We start from the raw sequence: 26,889 nt of genomic DNA, 5'->3' as shown, positions 1-26,889 counted from the left end.
CAGCCAGGTCCCATTGTGACTTGAGTGGTAGGAGGCTGAGGGGTGACCTCAGAGGTTTATAAAATCATGAGGGGCGTGGATGGGATACAGAGACAAGGTCTTTTCCCTGGGGTTAGGAAGTCCAGAACGAGGGGGCATAGGTTTAAGGTGAGAGGAGAATGATATAAAGGAGACCCAAGGGGCAACTTCTTTCATGTGCGTGTATGGAATCTACTGTCAGGGAAGTGGTGTAACTATACAAGCTGTCACCATTTGAAAGGCAGCTGGATGGGTATATGAATAGGAAGGGCATAGAGTGATATGGGCCAACTGCTGTCATATAGGTCTAGATTAGGTTGGGATATCTGGTCGGTGTGGACGAGTTTGACGAAAGGGTCTGTTTCCTTGCTGTACATGACTGTGGCTCTGCCCTGGGATGAGCTTCATCATTCAGTTAATGGGGCAGTATCACAGAGCACAGGGGCTGGGGGCTATTCAGCCCATTGGGACTGTACTTTCTTCCTCTGGAGATGCTGCCAATCTGCCCTTTCTCCACTCCCTTTTACCAGTAGCCCTCCACATTTATCCTCAAATAGTTAAATTCCAAATCTGTCTTGACAATAACAAAAGCTGCATCCAGCTGTGATTCAAACTGTTCCAGATGCTCAGAATCTACTGAGTAAAATAACCTTCACATTTTTAACCTGCATTATTTGCCAATTACCTGAAAGTAGTTACTAAAAATTGTGACAATAATTTCTCTCAGTGTCTCTGTAAATTAAATATCCTGGAAACAAATCTGTTTCTGGTTGAAATCACTGCTTAAGCTTCTCAGGTCCAAGGAGAATTGTCAGGTCTTTTGCTAACTCTTCATAAAAGAGAAATCTATCTTAATGTTAACTTATTAGTGTCATAGAGATGCACAGCACAGAAACAGACACTTCGGTCCAACTCGTCAATGCCGCCCAGATATCCTAAATTAATCTTGTCCCATTTGCCAACACTTTGCCCATATCCTTCTAAGTTTCCTCAACACGTACCCAATCAAATGCCTTTTAAATGTAATCGTACCAGCCTCCACACTTCCTCTGGCAGCTCATTCCATACACGTACCATATTCAGCTTGAAAAAATTGCTCTTTAGATCACATTTAAATCCTTTCCCTCACACCTCACGTCTGTGCTCTCTGGTTTTGGACTCCCTCTAACCTGGGAATAAGACCCTGGCTGTTCACCCTAACCATGTCCTTCACGATTTATCAACCTCGAAGGTCACCTCTCAGCATCCGATGCTCCAGTGAAAACAGCCTGAGCCTATTCAGCCTCTCTGTATGGGTCAAACCCTCAACCCTGGAAACATCTTTGCACAGCTTTCCTGTATCCTTTCAAGTTTTATAATATCATTCCGAAAGCAGGGAGACCAGGACTGAAAGCAGCATTCCAGAAATGGCTGAATCAATGTCCTGTACAGCTGGAAAATAATGTCGCAACTCCTATACATAATGCACAGACCAATAAAGGCAAGTTAACCAAACGCCTTCTTCACCACCCTGCCTATTCCACTTTCAAAGAACTATGAACCTGCACCTCAACATCTCTTTGTTCAGCAACACTCCCCAGGCCCTTCCTATTAAATGTGTAAGTCCTGCTCTGATTTGTTTTTCCAAAACGCAGCACCTCACATTTATCTGAATTACACTCCATCTGTCACTCCTCAGTCCAGTTGATTGAAGTCTCATTGTACTCGGAGGTAACTTTCTTCCCTGTCCACTGCATCTCCAATTTTGGTGTCTATGTAAAGTCACTAATCATAGGTCCTATATTGACATAGAAATCATTTATATAAATGATGAAAAGCAGTGGACCCAACACCAATCCTTACACCATATTGCTCATCACAGGCCTCCAGTCCGAAAAGCAACACTCCACCACTATCCTCTGTATCCAATTTTTCAGCCAATTTTGTATAATTTGTTAACCAGTCTGTTATTTTGAACCTTGTTGAACGTCTTTCTGAAGACCAAGTTAGTGATTTCCATGCACAAAGCCATGCTGAGTATCCCTAACTATTTCTTGCCTTTCCAATTACATCCAAATCCTGTCCCTGAGAAGCCCTTCCAACAACTTGCCGGTGTATTGTTCCCTGGACTTTCCTCAACACCTTTCTCAAATAATGGCGCCCGTCTTACAGCACCTCACCTGTGGCTATTGGTGATACAAACATCTCAGCGAGGGGCCCGGCAATCACTTCCCTAACTTCGCACAAAGTTCTGGGACACACCTGATCAGGTCCCAGGGATTTATTCAGCTTTATACAGTACCTTATTCTCTGTAATATGGACACTTGTCAAGTTATCACTATTTATTTTTCCAAACTGTCTAACTTCCACATCCTTTAAGTAAAACCTGACATGAAATCCTCCCACCTCCGATGGTTCCACAGACAGCCTTGCTGATCTTTGAGCGTCCCTAATCTCTGCCTGGTTACTCTTTTGTCCTAGGTGTATTTGTCGAATCTCTTTGGGTTCTCCCTTAAACCTATTTCCCAAAGCTATCTCATGTCCCCTTTTAGCCCTCATGGTTTCCCCCGACTATACTCCTACTGCCCTTTTACTCCTGGAGGGATTCACGCAACCCAGCTGTCTGTACCTGCCATATCCCTCCTTTATTTTCTTGACCAGGCCCTCAATTTCACTCGACAGGCAGCATTCCCTGCACCTACCAGCCTTGGGCTTAAGAGGAACATACTGTTTGTGTACTCTCGTTGTTGCAGGCCTATGGATGCAATGGCAGATGAGGACAGAGAAGCAATCATTCTCCGTAAAGAGGTGGTGTTGGGAAAGATAACAGCCTAAAGGTAGATGGGTCGTCTGGCCGTGATGGAGTGCATCCCAGGGGACTAGAAGAGATGGAAGAGGCTAAATAGCAAACGCACTCGTGATAATTCACTAAAATGTGCTGGACTCTGGGACGGTTCTGACAGATTAGTTGGCTGCAATTGTGATGCCAATATTTTAAAATGGACCTGTTAGCATAACTTCTGTAGTGGGGGAAATGCTCGATCTCTCAAGGAAGAAATAGTGAGCTATCTGGATAGAAATTGTCTCAGAGCAGACACAGCATCGATTCATGAAAGGTAGACAACACTAAGGTGAGTGGTAGAACAATGTGTGCAGAGGCCACTGTAAGTTTGCAGAGGGATATGGATAGGTTAAGTGAGTGGGTAAGGGTCGAACAAATGGAGGAGAATGTTGGGAAATGTGAGGTCATCCATTTTGGTCGGACTAACAGCTAACTGAAGAAATGGTGAAAACTTGCAGGACGCTGCTGTAGAGAGGGAGCTGGGTGTCCTTGTGCATGAATCACAGGAAGTTGGTTTGCAGGTGCAGCAGGTAATTAAAACAGTGAAGGGAATATTGTCCTTCATTGCTAGAGGGATGGTTATGCTGCAGCTGTACAGGGTGCTGGAGAGGCCACACCTGGAGTACTGTGTACAGGTTTGCTCTCCTTACTTCAGGAAGGATGTACTGGCACTGGAGAGGGTGCAGTGGAGGATCACTAGTTTGAGTCAGGATTTCAGAGGGTTGATGTATGCGGAGAGATTGAGAAAATTAGTTCTATACTCATTGGAATTTCGAAGTATGGGGGGTTGGATCGGAAAAAAAATGAAATTATGAGGGGAGTAGATACACTAGAAGCAGGGAGATGATTTCCACTGGGGACGGAGCAAACTAGGGAGCAGAGAATCAAAATAAGGGGATATCAGATCTAGGACTGAGTTCAGGATGGACTTCTTCAGATAAATCTGTGAATCTGTGGAATTTGCTGCTGAGTGCAGCAGTTGACATTATCAACTTGACTCTCATTAGGTCAAAAGGTAGATTTATGAACAGGAAAGGAGTTAAGGGTTATGGTGAGAGAGCAGGAAAATGGAGCTGAGGCCATGAAAAGATCAGCCCTGATCTTATTGAATGGCAGAGCAGGCTCGAGGGGCCAGGTAGCCTACTCCTGCTCCTCTTCCTTATGTTCTTATGTTCCCACTTTCCAGCTGTCCCTTTACCTGGGAATAGCAAAGAAATATTGAAAGTTCTCGCCTTGTACCGTCAAAATTCTCCTTTATCCAATTTAGAACACCGTTTAGATCTGGTTTATTATTTTCTGTAACTATTTTAAAACTAGTAGAATTATCAGAGAATCCGGAGAGTGTGGAAGCAGGCCATTCGGCCCATCACATCCACACTGACCCTCAAAGCCTCCTACCATAATCATGTAATGATGCATTTCCCATGGCTAATCCACCTAGCCTGCACATCCCTGAACAATATTGGCAATTCAACCTGGAATATCTACCTCCAGAAAGACACAGCAACACAGAGCAGGGATGGAGTTTGGGATTTTCCAGATCTCTGTGGGAATCAGTGCCATTCTCCTTGTTTAACCCTCACTGCATCAGTCTAATGTCCCATTCCGTCTATTTCTCTGTCTCCTGTAGGTATTTGGGAAGTTCCTGGCTCAATAGACTTCCCAACTGCTTGGTGTCTCGTCTGTCACCACATTGAAGATGTTTGGTCAGCCAAAGAGACAAAGGGAAGGGAGATCTGGAGCCTTCAATAAATCCTGCAGTGAGGTAAGATCACTCACAGTGCACAGAGCAGGGAGCAATGAGAGGGCTCCAAACATCGGCTAACAAGACATGACATGGATACAGTGCTGGATGGGGAGCACAGTACAGACATACCCAGGCTCAATCATCACGTCTATTTTAACTTATGTTGTGAGACAGCATCGGGAGTTCAGAGTTATCAATCCAGGCCTCTGCTGTCTAAGTGAGCATCAGAACAACAGCGGTTAAAGTAGGCCTCCCACAAGATGTCGGGAATGCAGCCTGGGATCTTTCTCTTCTGTGTTCTCCCACTAACACTGCACTAAGACTCAGTACCTGTAACACTGTGTCTATGGCATGGTTTGTGCACAGTGTCTTCAATAATTTGTAACTCCTATAACAGTTCCTGTCCTTGTAACCTCCCACCTTCCCTGTACTCCCTCCACATATTTGAAAGGTACTGCATTCTCGATTACCATCCCAATTGCTGTAAATTGCTTTCGTGTTTACAACATGCTTTATTTCGGTAATGTAATCCTCGTTAACTTGATACAGAGTCATACAGCACGGAAACAGAACCTGTGGTCCAACTCATCAATGCTGCCCAGTTTTCTTATACCGAACGAGTCTCATTTGCCTGCATTTGGCCCTTTTCTCTTCAAACCTTCTCCTCTCCACATACCTCTCCATGTTCCTGCCCAAACATCTTTTCCATGCTGTAATTATTCTTGTTTCTCCCATGTCCCTCTGGCAGTCCATTCCGTCTATGCACCATCCTCCATAGATAATGTTCCCCCTCAGCTTCCCCTTTAAATCTTTGCTCGCTCACCTCCTGTTTATAGCCTCTAGTTTTGGACTCACTTCCCCTTGGCTATTCCCCATTCTTAGGAACCGTATGGTTTTTTAAAACTTTATAAGGTCACTGTGTAGCCTCCTCTGCCCAAGAAAACTAGTTAGGACAATGTTACAAATACCTAATAAAGCACTGGACAATGACGGCAAGTGTCCTAAATGCCACTTTCGCCACCCTGCAACTGTACCGCTTGGTCTCTCACTGTTCGACAACACTGGCCGGGGCCTTCCCATTAACTGTGTCATTCATCCCTGGTTGGTCTTAACAAAATCCAAAACCTGAATTAAACTCCATCTTTCATTCCCTGGCCCACTGGCCCAGTTGGTCAGTGTATTCACTGTATTCGATAACTGTATTCACTGCCCACTACACCATTAACTTGATCATCTACAAACTTACTCACAATTACTCCTATATTCTCAACCAAATCGTTTGTGTAGGTGAAGCATATCAGTGGACCCAGCCCTGAACCTTATGGCACACCGCTGGTCACAGGCCTCCAGTCTGAACAACAACCTTTTCCCACCGCCCTCTGTCTGCTATTGTCAAGCCAATTTTGTATCCAGTTGGCGAGTTCCCCGATCCCATGTGAACTAATCTTACGAACCAGTATATCTTGCTAAATCCTGTCAAAGACCCTGCTGACTTTAGTGTAGAAAATGTATGGTCACCACTTCAACAAAAGTATTAAGTTAATGAGACCTGACTTTGTACGCACAAAGCCGTGCTGACTATCTTTCATCAATCCTTGCCTTTTCCAAATGAATGTGACTCCTGTCTGGCAGAATCACTACCACAACTTACCCACCATTAGGCTAATTGGTCTTTAGTTCCCTGGTTTTCTATTGCAGCCTTTCTTAAATAATGGAATGAAACTATATTCTTGTCATAGAGCCATAAAGAATGGAAACTGACCCTTCACTTGATACCCATCATAATCTCAAACTAAACTCATCCCAGCTGCCTGTTGCTGGCCCAAATCCCTCCAAACTATTCCTGTTCATAAACTCATGCAAATGTCTTTTAAACGTTGTAATTGTACCCACAGGCACCCCTTCCTCAGGAAGTTCATTCCACACTCAAACCACCCTCTGTGTAACAATTTGCCCCCATGTCTTTTTTTTTTTAGATCTCTCTCTTCTTACTTTAAAAAATGTGGTCTCTCCTCTTGAAAATCCCCCACCCTGAGGAAAAGGCACCTACCATTAAATTGATCTATTTATCTCCTTTTTTTTCATTAAAAGGACTCAGCCTATCCAGCCATTATTCAATCTCAAGCCTTCCATACCCAGCAACATCCTGTTTAATCTCGTCTGAACCCCTGCAGCTTAATAATATCCTCCCTGTTAACTGGGCGGCCACAACTGGATGGAGTATTGCCGAAGAGGCCTCACCAATGTCCATACAATCTCAACATGACGTCCCAAATCCTCCACTCAATGGACTGAGCAATAGTCAGGCATACAAAGCACTGTCTTATCCATCCTCTGATGCAAACTTCAAGAAATATTTAACTGAACCTGCAGGTCTCTCTGCTCTAAAGCATTAACTGAGGCCCAACATTAATTGTATAAGCTCTACCCTTGTTTGATGTATTAAATGTATTCATTGCATTTATTCAGATTGAATATCATCTACGGTTTTTCAGCCATTCACACATATTATCAAGGTCTCTTTGTAATCTTAGTAAGCCTCCTTCACTGTCCATGATGCCACCCTCCAGCCTTCCAGCACCTCACACGTGGCTGTCAATGGTACAAACACCTTTGCTAGGGGCTCCACCATTTTTTGCCTAGCATCCTACAATGTCCTGTGATACACTTAATGCGGTCCTAGGGCTTTCCATACCTTTGTGTTTTAAAACCTCCAACACCACCTCTTCTTAAACATACACTCTTTTCAAGTCATAGATATGGACAGCATGGAAACAGAGCCTTTGGTCTAACTCATCCATGCTGACCAGGAGATCTAACACATCCATCCCATTTATCAGCATTTGGCCCACATACCTCAAAACTCTTGTTATTCACATTCCCATCAAGATACCTTATAAATGTTGTCATAATATCAGTCTGTGTTACTTTCTCTCTCAGCTCATTCCGTACACGCATCACCATGTGCATGAAAAAGCTGTCACTTCAGTGCCGTTTAAACCTTTCCCCTCTAACCTTAAACCTAAGCCCTCTAGTTTTGGACTCCCCAACCCCTAGGAAAGGACCTTGAATGTTTACTCAATCCATACCCCTCATGTTTATATAAACCTCTGTCAGGTCACCCCTCAGTCTCCGATACTGCAGGGAAAATAACCCCAGTTTATTCAGCAACAATCCTGGCAACATCTTGTCAATCTGTTATAAGCACTTTCAAGTTTCACAACAGGGAGCAGGGAGACTGGAATTGCAGAGAACTCCAATTGTGGCCTAACATATTAGTCTTGTTCGCTGAGTTCCCCAGTCTTTGTCCACAGTGACTTCTGGACTGAAAAATGTGTTTAGGGTCTTAGTAAATATCCTGCAGTTCCACACATCGATGACCTCATTGATATTTAAGGGCCCCAATTTTGGCCTGAGGTACTCGTTTACTTTTAATATTTTATACAATCACTTTTGGATTCTCCTTATCCTTCTCTGCCGAGTCTTTTTCATGTATCTTTTCTGCATTACTGATTTCTACCCAAAGCGTATTCCTACAGCCCCTGTGATCCTCAATGATTCCCTTGATCCAGCTGGCTATACCTGACATTTGCTCCCTTTTCCGTGACCAGACCCTCAATATACAGCCAGCATTTTCAAATGCTGACAGCATTGACCTACACAAAAACAGGAACATATTGGCGCTGAATGCTCAAATTATCTCACTTCTAAAATATTCTCACTTACCAGACTTCCCTTTCCCTGCAAATACACTCCCCAGTCACCTTTTGAAAGTTCCTGGCTAATACTATCAAGATTGGGCTGGCCCCGTTTTATAAACTGAACTCGTGGATCAGGCCTGTCCTTTTCCAGAGATATTTGTAAACTAGTAGAACTGTGGTCACTTTAGCAAAATGCGCCCCACTAACACCTCAGTCCCTTTCCCGATCTTGTTTCCCAAGGAGTGGTCAGGTTTTGTCCCTTTCTCTTTTCAGGCCTTTTACATATTGATTGGGAGTTTTCTGGAACACAATTACCAAATTCGTCCCTTGCAATTACTGAACACTGGCAGTCCCAGTCTAAGTTTGGAAAGTTTAAAAAAAATTCCTAAAATGACAGCCCTATTATTATGATTGAAATTTGAGATCTCCCGACATATTTGTTCCTCAATCTGCCACTGGTTATTCGGGGTTAGTAGGACAATCGTATCAAAGTGATGATACGTTCTTATTTCAGAGTTCCACATAGCTTCATTGGGCGATCCCACTGGAATATCCTCGCTAAGTACTGCTGTGATGATGCATGCAATCAAAACACACCACCACCACGCGTCCTCTCTTGCCTCCCCTTCGATGCTTCCTGTAGCATCTCTAACTTGAAACAATGAGCTGCCAGTCCTGCCCCTCCCTCAGCTGTGTTTCTGTAATAACTATAATATCCCAGTTCCCTGTTCCAATCCATGTCCTGAGTTCATCTTCCTTAGCTGTCAGGCCCCTTGCAATGAAATAAATGCTGTTTAATCATCAGTTTCCCCCCCCCCCCCACCATTCCCTGTTATGTTCTTGCCTGCCTTGCCTTTTGAAATCACTCTCTTTAACTTGTGTACCAGCCTCAATCTTCGTTCTGACCTTACAACTGTTTAAGTTCCAATACCCTGCCAAAATAGTTTATATCCTCTCAATCAGCTCTAGTAATTTACCCCATCAGGATATGGGTCTCCCTCCCGCACCCAGTTCAGGTGTCTTCCTCACCTTGTCTTCTTGTGCTGACCCCTTCAGGGATCAATGGACTTATCCACCAAGGTCACTGTGTTCCTCAGTACGCAGCAAGGACTGACCATTCATTTTGTCTGTCCGTTGCTTATCATACCTCCCACAAGTTATTACCTCACATTGATCAGAAATAAGCTCTGCTCAGATTATCATCTGATTGACATCGGACTGCAGCCTGAGACCATCCCCCTCACTGTGGACAACACCCTCACCTTTCATGGCATCTGCAAACCGACTAATGACACCTTCCGCTTTCACATCCAAGTCATTAATGTACATCATAAACAACAGTGGTTCCTGCACAGATCCCTGTGGTACACCCGCTGGTGAAAGAATTTCAAAGACAAAGACGTCTATCCGCTACTTTTACATCCAATTTGCCAACTTGCCTTGGATCCCAATGGCTCTTTACCTTTGGATCAGCCTTCCATGACGGATCTTGTCAAAGGCCTTATCCATGTAACCCACATCATCTGCACTGCCCTCATCAATATTCTTAGATGCCACTTCAAAAACTGAATTCCTCAGACAGTATCTTCCTGTACTCAATCCGTGATGACGAAGCTGAGTTGATCATTGCCTTTTCAAGTGTTGATTCATTCTCAGAATTGTTTCCAATAATGTCCCTCCCCCTGCTATCAGACTCCCTGTTCTGTAATTACCTGGCCTATCCCTGCTGCCCTTCCTGAATAAAGGAACCACATTAGCGATCCTCCAGTCATTCGGCACTTCACCTGTGGCCAGCAAAGTATTAAATATATCCACTAGGGCACCAGCAATCGCCTCCCTTACCTCCCATAGCAGCTTCGGATATATTTCATTGGGCTCTGGGGATTATCTCCAACTTTATGCCAAATAAAACATTTAATATCTCCTCGTTATTGATTGTACCATGTTATAGAACCTCACCATCCAAAATGAAGTCCGCAGCTACCATGTCTTTCTCCTGTGTGAATACAGATGGGAAGTATTCATTGAAGACCTCAACTACTACCTCTGGCTCCATGCACAGATTGTCACTTTGGTTTCTAACAGGCCCCACTCTTTACCTGGGAATCCTCTTCCTCTAACTATACTCATAAAATACCTTGTGACCTTTCCTTAACAGTATTTTAATGAGGATATTTAATGGCCATTCTTTGCTACTCATTTTTAAGGACCCCCTTGCACACTTGATACTTCTGAAGAGCTTCGCCTGTTTCCATCATTCTGTACCTCCTTTATCCAGCTGACAGTATCGCTTGACAAGTATTCGCTCTTCAGGGACCACACTGGCCCTGAATTCTCACAGTATCACTTTAACATTTTTCCTCTTTCCGAATGTGAACGGAACTGCAAATAGTTCCTCCCAGTCTGTGTTTGCCAGACCCTGTCTCCTGATAGTGAGAATGCCCAGTGACAGTGATATTAGAACGATTAGGGGGCTTCTCCTAATTTGGCCTCTTCACTTCTGCACTATTCCTTTTCCAAAATGACTTTGAAACCTAGTTTTATGCCCACCATCGCCAAAACATTACAAAAATCCTTATGTTTACCATGTTGTCCTGCATCTACAGCCGGCTCTGTCTGTAACATCCAGCCCTAACTGACCTCCCCATCTGTGTACCTTCCTCCAGCACATGATGTCACTCTAACCTTCTCCAGTCCCCACAGCACTCCTCTATCCTGTCCTACAGCACCCCATTACCTCTAACCTTCCACCATCCATTTCACCTCCCTGTCTGGACAGAGTCCTTCAGTTCTGTAGCGTTTCGTGCCAACCCTCCCTTTGTGTAACGTTCTGAAGCCACTTGAACCAATATCTGTAACCTTGCCCTCTCTTTCCATACCTCTCTGTCTCTGTAACAAACTCCCTTCTCTACAATGTTCCTTACCTCTGAACACCTCCAGTCAGTACTAGCCTTTCTAGCTCTCGAACATCCTGCAGCCACTAAAACCATTCATGTATCTGAAATCTCCTCTCAATTGTTGTAACAACTTTCATTCACGCAACTGCCTCTGTCTATAACCTCAGCCAGTCCATATAATCCTTGCTAACACTGGAACCTCACCCAGTGAGTACAACTCTGAGTAGTACTAACTTCATTCAGTCTTCCCAACCGTCCCTACGTCTTATTGCCTGGAGATTCCACAGCCCTCCCTATTGCGTTAACCTCCTCCAGTCCCCCTCATGGACACCATCTATGTAACCTTGTCCTATTCCTGACTATATATTCCTCCTTTTCCAATAAACCCTTGTGAACTTTGGAACCTGGTCAAATGTCTGCAGTGCTCTCTATCATCAAACACAGGATGGCTCAGTGGTTAACACTGCAGCCTCACTGCGCCTGGGACCTGGCTTCAATTCCAGCCTTGGGCGACTGTCTGTGTGGACTTTGCATGTTCTCCCTCCGACTGTGTGGGTTTTTTGCGGGCGCTCTGGTTTCATCCCATAGTCCAAACGTTGCACGATGAGTGGATTGACTATCATTAAGTGTGGTTTAGGTGAGCTAACCATGAGAAATGCAGGGTTAAATGGATAGGTAAAGGGGTGGGTCTGGGTCAGATGCTCTTCAGAGGTTTGGAATGGACTGGTTGGATCGAATGGCCTGGTTCCAGACTGTGGAGATTCTATTCAGATTTTTGTCCAGTCCTGCCAACCATCCCGGTCTCATGAACCTTGCGTCATTCCAGTATTCTCTTTAAAACTGTAATATCCTCCAGTCTCTAAGACACTCCTTTCCGATGTATGCTTCTCCAGTCCTTACAAAGATCGATATATCTGTCACCTCTTCCTGTTTTTAGAACCCTACCTATAACTATTGCCATTTGTTACTCCACTCCCAATCACGGTTCCCTCCTGAAACTCCCATGAACATTCATATCTCTGAAACTCATTGGACTGTCTCAACTTCCCTTTGACAGTTATGTGCTGAGACTTGCTCCATATCAGTGAAGTAATTAAGTCTTGGTATCCCTCATTATTATAACCTCCCTACACCTTACAGCACTGAGGGTCTGAAGAAGCTCTTTTCAACCGGACAGTCATCTCTGTGTCTGCAATCTCCTCCACTCCCCATAATACATTCTCTCTGAGCTCCTCTGTAGTCCATGAAACACTCCCTAACACTGTCTTTATCAGTGTAACCTTCACCAAAACACAACCTTCCCTATCTGTGTAAATCCCTACACTATTCCCTATCCCTCTAAGCTCCATCTAACATGATAACCCTCCATGTCTGTGTATTTACCTTCAGTCCTTACATCCCTCCCTATCTGCGTCACCTTCTCCATGCATATTTGCTTCACTCTCTTCAACTGTCCCTGTCAGTGTAATATCTTGCTGACCCGAAAGCTCTCCATCTCTTTAACTTTCTCCGGCCATGCAACCCTCATATCTGTAATCTACTCCTGTTAAAGAACCCTCCCTCTGTGAACTGCTCTGACTCTTCAACTCTCCATAAGCTCTTGCAGCTCTTACATCCCTCCCTATCTACCAAATCTCTTCCAGTCCCTAAACACCAACAGTCTGGGGAGACCCGACCACTATCCCTATCAGTGTAATCCTCTCAGGTCTCGGCAGCACTCCTGATCTGTAGAACTCACTTAAATGCCTGTGACTCTCCCTATCAAGTTTCTACAAAGCCCACTATCTATTTAACACCTTCCCGTCACTATCACCCCCTCCTGTCAATATTAGCTCCTCCACTGTCTCCACCATTTACCCATCTCCATAACCTTGTCCAGCTCTTATACCCCCATCTGTGTAAACATCACCCTCCTCTACAACCTCCTCCTGTTAGTGCTGTGCTCCCTTATCTGTGAAACTGTCTCCAACCAAACTTTCTGCACCAATTTCTGAAAAATATTCCAGATTCCACATCCTCCATGTCGAAACAACCTGCAGAACATAAGCCTTCCTATATCTATAACCGTCTTCAGTCATGACTACCCTGCATATCTCTGTTCGTCCAGTCGATACAAACATCTTTATCTCTGTAATCTGCTCAGCTCCCTAAAACATTTCTTGTCTGTGATCCAGCCCTGTCCTACAAACATCCTTATCCCTGTAAACGTCTCCATTCCTCCCAAATTTCCAAACTTCATGAACCACGGTCATCCCTGAAGCTCTACACATTTCTGTAACCTCCTGTGGCTCAAAGGTCCTCCCACCCTGTGAAACCACCTCCCCGACCCACATCCCTCCCAGTCTGGGTCCTCTGCTCCAGATCAGACCATTGATATCTCTGTAAACACCTCCACTCCTGAAAATTCTTCCTCTTTGTGTAACCTCGTTCAGACCCCATACTCTCCAGCTTCCTGAATCCTCTTCATGCATTGCAACCAAAACCACATGTTTCTGTAATATCGACCAGTGCTTACACCCTCCCCAACTCAGTAACCACTTGCAGCCCTAACAAACACCTAAACTGTGAAACCTCTTAATTCCCTACAGTCCTCCCTCCCTCCCTCCCCAAATGCTTCCATCACCATGAAACCTCATAATTACTGAAGCCTCCTTTTGAAACTGCAAACCTCCTAATGTCTGCAAAATCCTCCTGTTCTGATATTCGTCCCTATCTCTGGGGAGCATGGCAGAGGAGGGAAGATTTTTGGAGTCCTGGCCATGTTAAGGAGGTAGAATCCTGGGAATTACAGATTTGGTCTAGTGTCTGTGATGTGCAGATTATTGGAGAGGACTCTAAAGACAGGATATATGACACTTGGAAAACCATCGTTAACTTAGAGACAGTCAGCATGGGTTTGTGAGGGGCAGGTCATGCCTCAAAATGAATCCTTTGAGGATATGGCAGAATATGTTAATGGCTCATTCAGAAAATGAGGAGGCATGGGAAACAGGGAAATCTATCTGTCTGGATACAGGCTTGGATGGCCCAGAGTAGACAGAGTATGGCAGCAGATGGACAGTATTGAGCCTGAAGCTCAGTGACCAGTGGTGTTCTGTAACAATCGGCTCTGGGACCCTGCTCTTTGTGATTTTTATAAATGACGTGCATGTGGATGTTTGAGAGTGGTTTGTAAGTTTGTCAATGAAGGTTGGTGAAGTGGTGGGTAATGTGGAGGGCTGTTGTAGGTTGTAGCGGAATATTGACAGAAAGAAGAGCTGGGCTGGAAGTGGCACATGGCGTTCAATCTGGAAAAGTGTGAAGTGATTCATTCTGGAAGGTTGCATTTGAATGCAGAATACAAGGTGAAAGGCAGAATACTTGGTAGTGTGGAAGAACAGAGAGATCATGGGGTCCATGTGCATAGATCCCTCAAAGTTGCCACGCACATTGATAGAGTTGTTAAAAAGGCATATGTTGTGTTGGCTTTCCTGAGCAAGTGGATTGATTTTAAGAGCCGTGAGGTTTTACTGCATCATTATAGCAGCCTGGTGAGACCACACTTGGAATATTGTGTTCAGTTCTGGTCCCCTCTTTACAGGAAGGTTGTGCAAGTTTTAGAGAGCGTACACAGGAGATTTACCAGGATGCTGCCTGGAATGGAGGGCATTTCTTATGAAGAAAGGTTGAGGGAAGGTTTGTGAGGCATTGCTCTTTGGAGTGAAGAAGGGGGCGGGGGCGACTGAGTAGAGGTGAACAAGATGATGAGAGGCAAAGAAAGTGAATAGTGAGAGACTTGTTCTCCTGTTGCATAAATGGCTGTTACAAGAGGGTATAATTTTAAGGTCATTGGAGGATGGATAAAAAGATAGAGAATGGTAAGATAGAGAAAGGATAGAATGGTATGTCGTTGGAATGCATTGACAACGGTGGTAGTAAAATTAGATACTTTCGGGACATTTAATAGACTCTTGGGTAGGCACGTGAATGATAGTAAAATGACTGGTATGTCGATTAGTTTGATCTTACAGTTGGAAAAAAGGTTGGCATGGCCTCATGGCCGAAGGCTCCTGTGCTGTACTGTTCTGTGTTCTACGTTCCGTATGGTAAAGTGGGTAATAAGCTCAGATCAATGTAAAAGAATATGGCATTCAGGAGGAGCTAGTCACCTGGATACAAAATTGGGCTTGATGGTAGGAGACAGAGGGTGATTGGAGACATGTTGTTTTTCTGACTGGACGCACGTGAACAGCGGTGTAGTGGGTCCACTGTTGTTGGTCATTTGGATAAATGGTTTGGATGGGAATATTGGTTTCCTGGTAAGTAAGATTCTTGGGTGACACTGAAATTGGTGGCAAAGTGGTCAGTGGAGAAGGTTATCTATGATACAACAGGATGAACAGTACTGCTGGGATAGTGGGCTGAAGAATAGCAGATGGAGTTTAATTAGATAAATGTGAGGTGTTCCATTTTGGTGAAACAAACCAGGGTGGGACCTGTACAGTTAATGTTCGGGCCCTGGGTAGTGTTGTCAATCAGTGACGTAGGGACGCAGGTACACAGTTCTTTGAAGGTTGCGTCATAAGCAAACAGGCTGGTGTTTGGAATGCTTACCTTCATTGCGCAGAGCATTGAGAGTAAGAGTTGGGATGTCATGTTGTATCTGTACAAGACATTGGTGAGGCCACCATAAAAGTATTGCTGATCAGTAGGAAGAACTCATATGGTTAACTTACCTGCTTTAGGCAAGGACATCAAATATTCTAACCTGGTCTGGCCAACATTTGACTCCAGACCCACAGCAATATGGCTGACTCTGAGCTACCCTCTGGGTAATTAGCAGTGGGGTCAAAGAATGTTAGTCCAGGCAGTGACAACCACATCTCATGAATAAATAAATAAAAATACCTATGTCCCGCCCTACCTCTGCAAACCCCTCCAACTGCAGCAATCCGTACTGGCTTTGTAACACTGTTCAGGCCCTGACCACTCTCTGTAACACTCTCACCACCTCCAGCACCTTCCCCTTCCCTGTTCCCGACGTGTCATTAAACCCTGACAATGTTTCCCTTCCCACTGCCCTCCCCCACTCCTGCTAGCAAAGCCTTTGCAATCCCTTTAACTCTTACTCCTAAAACCCTCTCTCAGTTCCGGATTTTAAATACTTTTTGGTGATCTTCTCAACCTCATACTCGATTTTGTCCTGAGTGAGGGACAGGTGTGGGTTTCTCGTTGAGGTTTTGTCTGTTTCAATGGAATGTCCTTTTCTTGACTGTTTTACACTGTTTCTTCAAATGTTTTCCACTGTTCATTTACACACACGTTTCAGTCCTTTTAGCCTATTTACATTGGTCAATTCTCCTCTGAAACTCATGTATTTGGCTATTTTTGTTTATAATTGTAGCTTGTCCTTTCTGTGATTCACTTTGACATTTTATATTGCTTTAAACTGCACTTTATCACAATTTCCCGGAGGATCTCTCCAGGTGACATTTCTCATTCACTATGTTTCATCACACAACGGTCGATCTGACATTGTGCAACTGGCTAGGGCTGTAACGATGTTATTTAAAGAAACACTGAAAACAATTGTCCGAATTCCCCTTCCAATATCACTGTTGTCAGTGTGATTGTCCCAGATTATATGAATTTTGAAGTTTCACTAAATTGTCATTATGCCTTTATTAAAAATTCCAATGAGTTCCTGTTTAATGCAGCGATGAGCAATGAAATGCTGTTCGGTGGCTAAAACTGTTCTGCTGCTTGTGACCTTGGCAAGTAATAGTCTGAATGTACTCTACTTCATGATCTGCGGCCAAATGCTTTCACTGAAATGTCTTTGGTATCCATTATTGATAGTGATGTCCATTTTTGCCTGAATTCCCGCAAGGTTGCAAATCATTGAATATTTATGCCCACCTTTTGTTCACCCTGTAGCCACGTCACCCTGATGTCTAACTCTCTTTTATCTCTGTCACAAATCCATCTACCTTATTGCAGAGACTTTGTCCATTCCAAAAAAAACATACATTTCCTACAATTTCCTGTCACAAACCGATTCCCTGATGTAGAGTTTTAGTTAAACTCTGTCCCTTCCTGTTCCTTTCTGCTTGTCTTCAGCCACATCCCCATGTTGTTCCGATGCTTCACCTTTTCTTTTTGGATTTGGAAAGCTCCTTTCACCTGTACCCTGTCCCTGCATCCTCTCTGTCAGTTTAAAGCCATGTCCATAAGTCTACTAACATGATTGGCCAGGACACAGGTTCCAGCGCAGTTCCAGTGGGACCATCCTAATGGATTATATTTTAAATCAGGTATAGGGTGTGGGTTTCTCTGGCTGACCAGCCTTTCTTGCCCAGCCCTAGCTGCCCTTGAGCTGAGTAACTTGCTCGGCCATTTCAGAGGGTAATCGAAATGCAATCACTTTGCTGTGAGTATGTCGTGCAGATCACGTGAGGATGGGCAGATGTCCCCAGGTGTCTTTTTGATGAACCAACGTTATTTTAGACGTCAGTAATAGTTTCATACTTATTAATTGCAATTTTTAAAAAAGCATTTACTGCAAATTGCACCACTTCCGATGGTGGGATTCAAACCTATCTCCAGTGAACAGTGGGTGATGTTTTGGATACATGCTCTAGCAATAATACCACTAGACCATTACTTCACCTGCTTCAAGGTTGCTCATTGCTGAGCACTGATACCAGTGCATGAGGAACCTAAACCTGTTCTTCCGACATAATTGTTTCATTATGAAATCTTCCAGCACTCTGCTGATATCACTCAGACTGTCTCCATGTGGTATCCCTCACTGTGAGGGTCTAATTGCTGCCTCTGTCAGCGTCTCTCGCTTTTGCAGCTACTTCAGATCCTGAGCTAACAGAATCCTCCAATCCAGAGAGACGCAACAGCACAGGCCAGGGATGGAGACTGGGATTTTCCAGATCTCTCTGGGACTCTGTGCTATTCTCCCTGTGTAACCCTCACTGCATCAGTCTAATTTCCCATTCTGTCTATTTCTCTGCCTCCTGTCGGTACTCAGGAATTTCCTGACTCAGTAGACTTCCCAACTACTGGGTGTCTCGTCCATCACCACATTGAATATCGTTGGTCAGCCAGAGAGACAAAGGGCAGGGAGACTTCAATCAATCCTGCAGTGAGGTAAGATCACTCCCAGTGAACAGAGAAGAGAGGAATGAGAGAGCTTCAAACATCGGCTCACAAAAGATGACATAGATACAGTGCTGGAGGGAGAATATAGTACAGGCGCACCCTAGGCTCAGTCACTGCCCCTACTGTCATTTATGTTGTTCTGAGACTCACTACTCCGCAACATTGTATCTGTGGCAAGACTTGCGGACCAGCGTCTTCAATCATTTTTAACTCCACTAACATTTCCAGTCCCTGTAACCTCCTCCTTTCCCAATAGTCCCTCCACATATTTGAAACGTACTGCATTCCAGAATAAAATCCCTGTATCTGTAACTTTCTTCAGTGTCTATAACATGCCAATAAGTGGAGGTAGAGCCATGCTGCACAGAAACGGTTCTTTGGTCCAACTAGTGCATGCTGTCCAGAGTCCCTGAATGAGTCGCATTTCCCTGCAATTGATCCATATCCCTTCAAACCTTCTCCCCTCCATGTACCTGCCCAAATGTCTTTCCCAAGTTCTTATTGTACTTTTCTCTACCACGTCCCCTGGAAGCTCATTCTGTAACTGCACCATCCTCTGTTTGGAATTTTTTTTCCTCCAAACCCTTTTAAGTTTTTTCTCTCCCATCTCATAATTATGCCCTCTAGAACACAGAACATAGAACATGGCAGCGTGGTACAGGCCCTTCGGCTCTCAATGTTGCGCCAACCTGTGGAACCAATCTGAAGTCCATCTTACCTTCCCTAATCCATTCTCAACCACATGCTTATCCAACGACCGTTTAAATGCCCTTAAGGTTGGTGAGTCTACTACTGTTGCAGGCAATGCATTCCATTCCGTGACTATTCTGAGTACCACTGGCATCTGTCCCATATCTATTAATTAATAATATTAATATCTACCTCAATTTAAAGCTATCTCCCCTCGTGCTAGACATCGCCTTTCGAGGGAAAAGGCTCTCACTGTCCAACCCATCTCACCCTCTGATTATCTTGTATGTGTCAATCAATTGGCCTCACATGTCTTCTCTCGAACAAAAACAGATTCAAGTCCCTCAGCCTTCCTCATAACTGAAGGTTATGAACTCCTTCCCTCCGTACCAGGTAACATCCTAGTAAATCTCCTTGGAACCCTTTCCAAATCTTTCACATCTTTCATCTAATGTGGTGATCTGAACCAGAGGCAACTCTCCAGATGTGGCTGCACCAGAGTTTTGTACAACTGCAGTATTATCTCATGGTTCTGAAACTCCATCCCTGTACCAATAAAAGCTCACATGCTGAATGCCTTCTGAACAACCCTATCAACCTGGGTGGCAACTTTCAAGGATATATGTGCATGGACACAGTGATCTCTCTGCTCATCTGCACTGCCAAGATCTGCTTTACCCAAATCCACCTGTTTGGTCACCTCAAAGAAGTCAGTAAGGTTTGTGAGGCATGACCGACCCCTCACAAAACCATGCTGACTATCCCTCATCAACTTATTCATCTCCAGATTGTTATAAATGCTAGCTTTTACACACCTTCCCAACACTTTACCCAGAATCAAAGTAAGACTCACAGGTCTATAATTACCAGGGTTGTCTCTATTCCCTTTCTTGGACAAGGGGACAACATTGGTTGTCCTCCAGGCTTCTGGCACTATTCCCGTAGACAATGATGACACAAAGATCAAAGCCAAAGTCTCAGTAATCTCCTAACTGGCTTCCCAGAGAATCCAAGGATAAATCCCATCTGGCCCAGTGGACTTACCGATTTTTATACTTTCCAGAATTGCTAACACTTTCTCTTTCTGCAGTTCAATCCCACCTAGTTATGGACTCCACTTCCCTGGGGTAAAGACGTTGGCTAATCAACTTACCTGTAACCCTTATGGTTTTCTAAACCTTTATAAGGTCACCCCTCAGCCACCTACACCCAATGGAAATGTGAAAGACAATGATATAAATATTTCTGCTCGTTTCCCTGCCACTATTTTGCCACAATGTTCTGGGATATATTTGTTCAGGATCTAGGGATTCCTCTACCTTTGTGTTCTAAGACCTCCAGCGCCACCTCTTCTGGAATGGGGACTCTTTACAAGCCAACACTGTTTCTTCCCTTTGTTTCCTAGTCTTTGTCCACAGTACGTTCTGACATGAAATGCTCATTTAGGCCCTCGCCCATTTCATGTGTGTCTACACTTGGATGGCCTCACTGATCTTTGAGGAGCACTAGTGTCTGTACAGTTGTTTTTGTGTAGTTGAATGCTGTAGAATATTATTTGCATTCTCCTTAGCCTTGTCTGCCAAATCTATCTCATCCCCCCCACGTTGCATTCCAGCATATCCAGCCTCTCCGATTCTGTCAAATCCTCCAGTATCAGTAACATCTTCTTCAATATTTGCTCCATTTACAGTTTCAGGAAATGCTTCTTCAATCCGGATGATCAGAATTCTATGCAGTACTCCAAAGCTGTGCTGACTGTCCGTAATCAATCCTTGCCGTTGCAAATGCATGTAACTCCTGTCCCGCAGAATCGTATCCAACAATGTAAGCGCCACTGACATCAAGCTAATTGGTGTTTATCTCCCTGGCATTCCCTCGCAGCCTTTCCTAAACACTGGCACAACATTAGGCCCTCCAGTCTCCCTGGTCATCACCCGTAGCTGTCAGTGATAGAAAAATCTCTTTAGGGGACACACAATTTCTTCCTGAGCTTCGCACAATATCCTGGGATGTGCTTGATTAGTTCCCATGGAATTGTCTCCCTTATGTGCATTTAAAAACCTCCAGTACCTCCTGTTATGTGATGTCTTGTGAAGACCTAACTATTTATTTCCCTGACATCCCCCGTCCTTCTCCACAGTAAGTTCAAACATGATATTTTTGGTTAGGATCTCACCCATCTCCTGTGGTTCCACACTTGGATTGCCACATTCATCTTCAAGGAGCCATACTCTGCCTCTAGTTAATCTTCTCTTGTCAATATACTTGTAGAATCTCTTTGGATTTTCCTCAGCCTGATCAGCCAACGCTTTTTGTGGTCCCCTTTGTGCCCTCCTGATTTCGCTCTTAAGTGCATTACTCCACCCACAATGTTCTTCGATGGATTCCACTTAATCCAGCTGGCTATATATGAAATGTGTCCCCTTTTTGTTGACCAGAACCTCAATACCCTCAGTCATCCAGAGTTTCCTACTTGTGTCAGCGTTGTCATTCACACCAATAGGAATATGATGGCTCTGAACTCTCATTTTAACTCCCTTTTAAAAGCTTCCCACCTTCCTGACGTCCCTTTACCTGCACATAGCTTCCACAATCAATTGTTAAAAGCTCTTGAGTAATAACATCTGGATTGAGGAAAGGCCAGTTTTGATCTTTAACTTGTGGACCAGGTTTGTCCTTTTCCATCGCTATTTTCCAACAAATACGATTGTGATCATTTTGTCAATTTGTTGCCCCACTAACCACTCAGTCCCTTTCACTACTTTGTTTCCCAAGGCGAGGTCAGGTTTTACCTCTTCCTGCAGTCCGACCATTTACATTTGGACTGGGACAGCTTTCTTGTACATGCCGAACAAATTCCTCACATCCAAGCTCTGAACACTCTCGCAGTCCGAGTCTAGCATTGGAAAGTTAAAATCCCTGACCATTACAGACCTCTCATTCTTACAGATATCTGAGTTCTCCTGTCATATTTGCTGCTCAAATTCTCGCTGACTGTTGGGGGCCTGTAGTACAGTCATATCAAACTGATAACCCATTCTCATTTCTCCGTTGCACCATTATATCTTCACTGGGTGATCCCCAGGAATATCCTGTCTAATTAATGTTGTAATGTTTTCACTGATCAGAAATTCCAATACCCCTCTCCTCTCTCACCACCTGTTCTGTCCTCAACCTTCAGATTGTAGCCTGAGACCATCCCCCTCACGGTGGACAACAGCCTCACCTTTTATGTCATCTGCAAACTTACAAATGATACCTTGTGCTTTCACATCGAGTTATTAATGTACATAATACTGTTCAAATTCATTACAGTAATAGATAGAGTCAATAGCCAGAGACTTTTCCCCAGGGCAGGATTGACTGGTACAAGAAGTCATAGTTTGAAGATATTAGGAGGAAGGTATAATGGAGACATCAGAGGTAGGTTCTTTACGCAGAGAGTTGTGAATGCATGGAATGTGTTGCCAGCTGAGGTGGTGGAAGGAGAGTCGTTGGGGACACTTTCGCGACTGCTGGACAAGCACATGGATAGGAAAGAGTTGGGGGTGCATAGGTTAAGTTACCATATTTTACATAAGTATTAAGACTCGACACAACTTCGTGGGCCTAAGGGCCTGTTCTGTGCTGTACTTTTCTATGTTCTATGTTCTATAATAACCAGCAATGGTTGCTGCCCCAATCCCTGTGGTACACCCGCTGGTGAAAGAATTTCAAACACAAAACTTACCCTCCACCGTTGTGCATCCAGGTTGCCAAATTGCCTTGGATCCCATTGGTCTGTTGGACCAACGTTCCATGTGGGACCTTGTCAAATGCCTTAATGACGTCCATGTAACCCACATCTTGTGCACTGCCCTCATCAAAATCCTCAATCATAATTTCAAACAAAAATCTCAGCTGAATTTGGGAGAGGATCTTACTCTACCAAATCCGTGATGAGTATCCATAATCGATCTCTACCTTTCCAAATGTTGATTCATTCTGTCCGTCAGAATTGTGTCCAATAAGTTCCCTCTCCCTGCTGTCAGATTATCTGCTCTGTAATTACCTGGCCTATCCCTGCTTCCCTTTCTGAATAAAGGAACCACGTTAGTTATCCTCCAGTCATTCTGCACTTCACCCATAGCCAGCAAATTATTAAATATATCCACGAGGGTTCCAGCAATCTCCTCCTTTACCAGAACAAGGGGGGCGGGTTTGACTTGAACCAGAAGGACATCAGTATCCCTGGGGGAGATTTACTTGTCTTATCGCAGAGGGTTTAAACTAGTTTGGCAGGGTTTTGGACTCTGAGTAAGGAAGGCCCATTGACCAGCCAAGTGAAAAATGCATCAACCTTCGAGAGTAAGTTTTCTATCCAGGATATCGAGGGGCACAGTCAAGGGAGGGAAAAGACTTTTGATTTAACGCGCATTTATTTCAATGCACAAGGCCTGACTGGTAAGGCAGATGCGCTCAGAGCATGGATTGGCTCTGGGTACTTGGATATTATAGACATAAAAGAAACATGGCTGGGAGAAGGGCAGGACTGGCAGCTCAGTGTTCCAGGATACAGAAGCTACAGGCGGGACAGAAGGACAAGTAAGTGAGGAGGGGAGTTGTCCTTTTGATAAGGGAGGACATAACAACAGTGCTTAGAGAGGATACTCTTTCGGGGTGATCAAATGAGGCCATATGTTAAGAAATTACAAACAAAAAAAGGATGGTCAGTCTGCTGGGATATTGTTCTGGACCCCCAAATAGCCAGCGGTTACTAGAGGAGCAGATGTGAAGAGAGATTGCAGGTACCAAAAGAAATAATAGGGCAGTATTGGTTGGAGATTTTAACTTCCCCTGTGTTGACTGGACCACCCAGAGTGTAAAAGGCCCGTATGGGGTGTAATTTGTCAAATGTGTCCAAGAAAGATTCCAAGATCAATATGTAGACGGCTGCACTCTACTCAGGCGGCTTCAAACGAGATCTCCCCTCAGAAAACGGCGTCGGGCAAGTGACTGAAGTGGCAGTCGGAGAGCACTTTTATGTCCAGTGACCTCAGCTGTCTTAGTTTAACATAGTTATTGTCAAAAATCGGGCAGGTCCATATATTAAGGTTTTAAACTGGAGTAGGGCCACTTTTGGGGCCATTTGGCAGGATCGAGCAGACGTTGATTAGGTGAATTAAAAATCACACAACACCAGTTATAGTCCAACAGGTTTATTTCGAAGCACCAGCTTTTGAAGTGCAGGTAATCATTCTTAAAAATGAAAACTTAAACTAAATGTGTTTGGTATTACATTCCATGACACTGCTATCCTGTTGGCATAAATTCTGTGCCTTATGATTGTGCTCCACCTGATGAAGCAGTGCTCTGACATCTAGAGCTTCCAAATAAACGTTTTGGACTGTAAGCTGGTTTTGTGAGATTTTTAAGGTTGTTCATCCCAGTCCAACACCGGCTACACCACATCATGCTCCCATCAACTCGGTGAGTTTGTGTGAATGAAAAGGAATGACTGGCAAATGGGAGGCTTTGAAAAGTGTGATCTCAAGAATCCAATATGTCTCTGATTGAGTGAAGGTAAAAGCTGGCAGGTTTAGGGATCCCTGTTTGATGGGGGATATTAAAGCTTCGTTCAATAAAAAGAAGAAGGCACACATTGACTTCAATGATTCTGTATCTACGTAATCTCTTCCAGTCCTAAAGACACGATTACTCGGTGGAGACTTTACAATCCTCGCAGGTCCCTTCAGCACTACCGATCTGTAGAATCCACTGAAAGGATATGATTCTCTCGATACAGTTCTGACAAGACTCACTATCTGTGTAACATCATCCCATCGCTAGCACACACTCCCTATCAATGTGAGCTCCTCCTGTATCTCCATCCAGTTACTCATCTTCATAACCTTCTCCAGCTCTTACACCCCTATCTGTGTAAATGTCACCCTCCCATCCAACCCTTCCCACTTTGACCAAAATGTAGGAAGTTACTAATGCTTCCTTGTCTGTGAAACTGTCTCCAACCAAAGTTACTGCCCTTCTGGAATATCTGTCAGTCTCCACACCCTTCATATCTAAACAATCTGCAGAAGGAAACCCAGTCTGTACAACCCACTTTATCTCTGTCATCTGCTCCATTCACCGAAACCCCTCCCTGTCTGTGTAAACCGCTCCATCCTACCAACTTCACTGTAAACGGCCCATCAATCCGAACCTCCCCATCTCCACGATCTCCTGCAGACCCTACAGCTCTCCACATTTCTGTAACACCCTGTGGCTCTATGGTTTTCCCTCCCTGTGAAACCACCTCCAGTCCCCACAACCCTCCCATTGCTGTCTCAGTTACCGCAGGCAATCCTAGTAAACCTCCCTAATGTATCTATTCATTCGGATACCATCCTCTCCAGCCTGGCAAAACCTCTTCCTGTCATTGTAACCCTCCCTATTTAGAACACAGAACACTACAAAATAGTACAGGCCCTTCAGCCCTCAATATTGTGTCCATCTTTTATCCGTGTCCAAGATCAATCTTACCTGCAAGCCATTCAAGGAACAAAGAAAATCACTGCACAGGAACAGGCTCTTCAGTCCTCTAAGCCTCCACCAATCCAGATTCTCTGTCGAAACCTGTCGCCTATTTTGTGAGGATCTGTACCCCTTTGATCCCTGCCCATTCATGCATCTGTCTGGATACATCTTAAGTGACGTTATCATTCCCGCCTGTACCACCTCTGCTGGCCACGCGTCCCAGGTCCCCATCACCCTCTGCATAAAGATCGTTCCAGCGTTTCTGCCCTAAACCTTCCCCCTCTCACTGTGAACTCGTGACCCCTAGTAATTGAGTTCTGCACTCTGGGGAAAAAAGCTTCTTGCTATCCATCCTGTCTATACCACCCATGATTTTGCAGACCTCAATCAGGTCCCCAGTCAACCTTCATCTTTCTAACGAAAATAATCCGAATATATTCAATCTCTCCTCATTGCTAGCGCCCTCTATACCAGGCAACTTCCTGGTGAACATCCTCTGCACTCTCTCCAAAGCATGCACATCCTTTTGGTAATGTGGCGACCAGAACTGTATGTAATATTCTAAATGAGACCAATCAAAGTCATATACAACTGTAACGTGACCGGCCAACTTTTGTACACGGTACCCCTTCGAAATAAGGAAAGCATACCATATGCCGCCGTGACCAATTTACTGTCCTGCGTTGCCACATTTAAGGAATAATGGGCCGGAATACCCAGATCTCTCTGTACATCAATTTTCCCAGAACTTTTCCATTTACTGTATAATTCACTTTCCAATTAGATCATCCGAAATGCATCACCTCGCATTTGTCCAGATTGACCTCCATCTGCCATTTCCCAGCCCGCCTCTCCAATCTATCTATATTCTGCTGTATTCTCTGACAGTCCCCTTCTCTATCTGCTACTCCACCAATCTTAGTGTCATCTGCAACCTGCTAATCAAGGAACCAATACCTTCCACCAAACCATTGATATGTATCACAAGCAACAGTGGTCCCAGCACGGATCCCTGTGGAACACCACTGGTCACAGGTCTCCATTTTGAGAAATTCATTTTGCTATCATTCATGTGTCTTTCTAAAAATTACTGAAATGTCCCTAATGTATCTGACTCTACCACCCACACTGGCAATACATTCCACTCACCCACCACACTCTGTGTAAAGAAGCTACCTCTGACATCTCCCCTTAACCTTCATCCAATTACCTTACAATTTTGCCTCCTTGTTATAGCCATTTTCGCACTGGGAAAAATCTCAGGCCACCCACCCTATGTCTGCCTCTCATAATCTCGTAACTCTATCAAGTCACTTCTCATCCTTTTTCATTCCAAAATGAAAAGCCCT

Source organism: Chiloscyllium punctatum, chromosome 30, assembly GCF_047496795.1.
Source record: "Chiloscyllium punctatum isolate Juve2018m chromosome 30, sChiPun1.3, whole genome shotgun sequence".
NCBI classification, from domain to species: domain Eukaryota; kingdom Metazoa; phylum Chordata; class Chondrichthyes; order Orectolobiformes; family Hemiscylliidae; genus Chiloscyllium; species Chiloscyllium punctatum.
The sequence above is the reverse complement of the archived record's forward strand: the minus strand, read 5'-3'. Positions refer to the sequence as shown.